This window comes from Macrotis lagotis, chromosome 7 (genome assembly GCF_037893015.1).
Source record: "Macrotis lagotis isolate mMagLag1 chromosome 7, bilby.v1.9.chrom.fasta, whole genome shotgun sequence".
NCBI lineage: Eukaryota > Metazoa > Chordata > Mammalia > Peramelemorphia > Peramelidae > Macrotis > Macrotis lagotis.
Window position 1 is genome coordinate 66,310,823 of NC_133664.1, and position 6,000 is coordinate 66,316,822.

The window sequence follows — 6,000 nt, forward strand, 5'->3', positions numbered from 1 at the left end:
TGGCCTTGGGCAAGCCACTTAACCCCCATTGCCTTGAAAAAACTAAAAAAAAAAAAAAAAAAAAGCAATGCTAGAAATATTTTGGTGTATAGTGGTCCTCATGTTTATTGATTGATTAATTTGATCTTTTTGGGGAATATAACTACCAATGTGATCTCTAGAGCAAAAGTTATGGAAACTTTAAATCTCTCTCTCTCTCTCTCTCTCTCTCTCTCTCTCTCTCTCTCTCTCTCTCTCTCTCTCTCTTTCTGATTCAATTCCAAATTGCTTTCCAGAATGGTTGGACCAATTGCAGCTCTACCAACATGAGTACATTAGTATTCTTGTCTTTCCACAATCCCTCCAAAATTGGTTTTCCCATCTTCTTCTCCTTTTTAAGTTACTTTCAACAGTGTGATCAGTGTAAATTGAAATCTCAGATTTTTAAAAAATTTATATTTATTATTAGTGATTTTGGTCACTTTTTCATATTGTTAATAGTTTGCAGGTATTTTGAGACTTGTTTGTTTATGTATCATTTGACCACTTAATAATCTCTTTTACATTTCTTGCATATGTCATTGGTTATATGCTTTAGACTTCTTATACTTTCCATAGTTTCTCTATTTGCCTTGAAATTACTTGAAATTTTGATTATTTTTCGAGCTAGTTGCTTCATGATTTGCAGCCTTATAGCATTACCAGGAGAATACTGATGATAAAACAATGGACCTTTTGTGTCAGTAAGCAACTTGGACTCATTGAAAGCAAGCAGTTTCTGAAATGCAATAAAACCCATTTTCTTACCCTTTTTCATTCATGGAACTTATATCCCCCAGTCACTAGCAAAGTACCTGGAACATCCTAGGTACTTAACCAAGGCAAGGCACTTTAATTCCAAATTTAAAGATGTGGGAAAGAGAAGGAATCTTCAGGTATTTGAGGGACTTTTATGTGAAAAAGAGATTAGACCTGTTAGACCTGACAACAGACAACAAAACTAAATGGGATAGAGGGTAGATTTAGACTTTATGTAAAGGAAATATTGCTTTAAAAAAAATTAAAGCTATCCCAAAACCATGTCCTTCCTCAATGGGTAGGGAATTTCCTATCCCTATTCCTATCACTGACGGACTGCTTCCTAAGTAGTGTCCTGGGGTTGGGGGTAGAGAAGGGGGGGGGCGGGTGTTAGAGGAGAGGGAGGAGTCTTCTGTTACAGCTTCAATTAAACTGCCTCAGAGGTCCCTTCCAACTGTGACATTCAGAGACTGGAAAATTACCCTTCTTCTATCCTAATGGCACACTTTTACATCCCCCTTTCTAGATCATCCTGAATCTTCATTCTGTCATCCTACATATTAACTCTACTTCCCCTTTTTTGATTAATCTGCTTTTTGCTACTTCTCAAACTCGTTAATGGGAATACTAGTTGAGCTTGATATTAATCAAATTGAGTATTTAATTATTTCCTTTATAATGACAGCTATTAAAATGAAAGGTCTATTCTTAACTTTGTCCCTAAGTTTAGTCCACCAATGCTTGCCAAAATGCTGACTTCCTGAAAAAAAAAATCTTGGATGATATCCAATGAATGTAGTTGAAATTGTCTATCATTCTTATTTATAAACATCTACAAAATTAGTGCTCAGTGTTTTCCTTGTTCTCATACTTTTACCAAAAGCCATCTATAACAAATAAAATCAGAGAATTTATATCAGAATGACTACATTAAGGTAATCTCTAGGTTTTGCCCTAACTATAACAAATGTATTTTTCTTATCTATAAAAATCCAAGATTCTACTTTCCTAGTAGATTAAGAGCTGGAATTAATGTTGAGAAGATCTGAGCTCTGGTCCCAACTCTGACATATGACTCTATGACCCTGGGTAACCTGAGTGACCCTCTCAGTGCCCACCAGAGGCAGCTCTCTGAGACCATAAGCTGCAAAGCAGGTATTAATTTGTATCAGTGGACCAAGTTTCCATACCAGAAGTTTTCAAAAGGAGAAAACATTGATTCAAAGGACATTTGTAAAAACATTTTTTTTTCAAAAAGTCTGCAGAAAAATTTTAAAATCATAACAAAGTAGATGAACATTTTTAAAAAATAGTGCAAAAACTGACTACCTTGAACACAAGGAATTTGAATTCAATGCAACAAACATTTTTATCATTCATCTAATGTTATTATTTTCAAAGCACTTTCAACAAATCTGGGGTGTGGGGAGGGAATGGACCATGTACATAAGTAAGTAGATACTAAAGCACAATAATTATCTATTTCTAGAGCACTGGTCTGACCAGGTCACCTCCCTAGTCAAGAAATTCCACTGGCCACTAATTATTTCTAGAATCAAATACAAATATTGCTCTTAGTCATTTGAAGACTGACTCCAAAGTACCTTTCCAGTCTTATAATATAGTATTCACCTTCCCGAACTCTTTGGTCCAGAAAAACTGGTCCTCTTGCTTTTCCTCAGCTACATCTCTTCATCTCCTGTTTCTAGGGCTCTGCATAACCTATGCCTCCAATGTCTAGAATTGATGATCCTCTCACCATTTGGGATCGATTCCTACTTGCCTTGATGCCACCATGAGACTTTCTTGATCTAAGTTGTTGGTTCCTTCCTTCTAAACCACCCTGTATTTATTTTTCCAGTATTTTGCATATATTTTATTCTTTTATGTATACATGTACCTATTGTCTTGCTTTAAGGCATATAAGTTGCTTGAGGGCAAGTGCTATTTCATTTTTGTCTTTCAATCTCCAACATCTAACATAGTCATTGACCTACATAATAAAGTTTAAAAAATTCTTGTTAATTTATTGATAGATTGAATACAGTATAATTTCAGGAGAGAGTGGGAGTGCTAATGATGAGTGCTAAAGAGGAAGGATAGGTTAGGCCTACTTCAAATAGGAAGTGGACCCCAAGTTGTTGTTAAATTGAAATTAATTGAAATTAATCTTGTTTCTTCATTCCCCATCATGATGCCTCTCAGTATGGAGCAGATGCTGTTGGGCATTATCCATTTTTCATCATCCATTCTATTGCTAATACTTTTTACTTCATCTGGAATGGTTTTATCCATAACCACAAGTTAAAAATCTTACCCAACTTTAAGGTCAGGCTCTCATAGCACATCTTCCAGGAAGTCTTCCTGGATTTCACCCCCAGCTTCTAAATTTTTGGAGTACACTGTCAGATGCATTTTTTGGTTTGGTTTGGTTTGCTCAACTGGGTTTTTTCTTTTGTTAATTTTTGTTTTTGTAAGGGAACACGGTTAAGTGACTTGGCCAAGGTCACATAGCTAGGTAATTATTAAGTGTCTAAGGTCAAATTTGAACTCAGGTCGTACTGACTCCAGGACTGTTGCTCTATCCATTGCGCCACCTGGTTGCTCCTGTTCTTCTTTTTTTTATTGAGAGGAGAAAAAGAGAGATTGGGAAATTATAGTGGCATAAAAATGAGCAGCATCAGTCAGATTTTTCAAATACATTTTTTTTAGTTGGTTTTCTTTTTGCAAGGCAATGGGGTTAAGTGGCTTGCCCAAGGCCACACAGCTAGGTACTTATTAAGTGTCTGAGGTCGGATTTGAACTCAGGTACTCCTGACTCCAGGGCCGGTGCTCTATCCACTGTGCCAACTAGCCGCCCCCAAATACATTCTTAAAACACTTAAAGGAACAGCTAGGTGGTGCAGTAGATAGAGCACAGGCCCTGGAGTAGGGAGGATCTGAGTTCAGATCCAGCTTTAGACATTTAATAATTGCCTAGCTATGTGACCTTGGGCAAGTCACTTAGCCCCATTGCCTTAAATAGATAAAAAAAAAATTTTAAACACTTTTGAAAAATCTTTCCTATGCATTTGCCATTCTATGTTGTATCATTGTGTGTGGACATGCATTATGCCTGTTGCTTGGCAACAAAAACCATGTTTTCCTTTTTTTTGTTTATTTGTTTTTACCTCTGTATCTCATAGTATCTTTCATTAAACATTTATTGAATGGTGGAATAAAAGAATGAATGAAATGTACTGTCTTGAAAAAGCCATTACAGATAATGGTAATCAAGAGTAAATTTTAATCCCAATTCTATAACTAATTTCTGTCACCATGACCAAGTCAATAAACTTCTCTGGGCCTCAGCTTTTTCATTTCTGAAAAATGTAGATTGGGACAGGTTGTATAAAAGGTTTCTTCTAACCCTAGAATTCTATTATACTAATAAGTCAATTTTATTAATAGTCCCTATACCACTGTTATATAGAGATACTTATTTCTATAATTTTATATTTAGAAGCTAAAAATTATGCATTTAAAGTGATTTTGGTTTTCAAAGAGGTAGAGAGACCAAAATTGCCACATAACTAGATTTTGGAGAAAGAAAGGATGTTCCAGAAAAATATCTACTTCTGCTTCATTGACTTCACCAAAACTTTTGACTGTGTAGATTACAACAAAATATGGCAAGTCCCCAAGGACATGATATTACCAAGTCATCTTGCTTGTCTCTTGAAGGATCTATATGTGAGCCAAGAAGCAACAGTTAGAACCAAATTGTAATAACTGATTGGTTTAAGATTGGAAAAGGAGTATGGCAGGTTATATATTGTCACCTTAATTTATTTAATATATATTTGAGTAGGGAGCAGCTAGGTAGTTCCCCAGCCCAGAGGTGCTCAGGAGGATCTGAGTTCAAACTCAGTCTCAATCACTTAATAATTGCCTAACTGTATGACTTTGGGCAAGTCACTCTCTCTTTTTTTTTAAGTTTTAAGCAAGTTAAATGGAGTTAAGTGGCTTGCCCAAAGCCACACAGCTAGGTAATTATTAAGTGTCTGAGGCCAGATTTGAACTCAGGTATTCCTGACTCCAGAGCCGGTGCTCTATCCACTGCGCCACCTAGCCACCCTTACTGCGCCACCTAGCCACCCCTGCACAAGTTACCCTTAACCCCTTAAATAAATAAAACTAAATAAATATATGAGTATATCATGTAAAATTCCAGACTGGATGAATCAAAAACTGAAATTTAAGATCTAAGAGAAATGTTAACTATCTCAGATATGCAGATGATGCCACTCTGATAACAGAAAAAGAAGAGGAATTAAGACATTTCTTGATGAAGGTAAAAGAGGAGACTGTAAAAGCTGACTTGAAGCTTAACATCAAAAACTAAAATCCTATGATTTTCTGAAAAATAGAGAAGAAACAGAAGCAGTGGTGGATTTTATATTGGTATATATGTTGACAACTGCAGTCATGAAATTAAAGAGACATCACCTTGTTGACAAGCATGCATAGAGTAAAAATTATGGTTTTTCCAGTAGCAACAAAGGGAAATGAAAATTCAACTATATAAGGAAAACTGACTCAACTTTTTTGGATTGAAGCATTGGACAGTCAATAATTGAAGAAATTAATTCAGATTATTCACTGGAAAGTAAAATATTGAACCAGAAGTTAAAATACTTTGACCACATAATGAGAAAAAAAGGAGTCACTGGAAAAGACTGATGTTGGAAAGACTGAAGAAAAAAGGGAGGGCAGAGAGGTGAGATGGATAAATAATGTCATATAAGCAATGAACATGAGCTTGAACAAACTTCTGGAGATAGTGGAGGTTAGAATGCAAAAAGAGTTGAACATGATTGAATAATAAGAAAAACTGAGTTATTGAGTTGTTTTATATATTAAAGTTAAATGAAGGAGATACTTTGAATAAAGAAAATAACTTCTCTAATTCAAAAGCGATGAGCATTTGAACAATGCTCTTCTGTGCTATATTAGGAAGGGAATATTAGTCACTTAAAGCAAGGCACATACTGTTTAATTTTTAATAAACTCCTAAAGTTTGTGAATTCTGGGTTTGCTTTTCCATACACATAAAAATATAGTAGTTATTTTAAATAGGCATTTATATTTTTAAATGTTTTATTTATAAATTTGACATGTTTAAAAAAAAAACTAAAGGCACCATTTCAATCATGCCAGGATAAGAAACTTTAAATTCTGTTT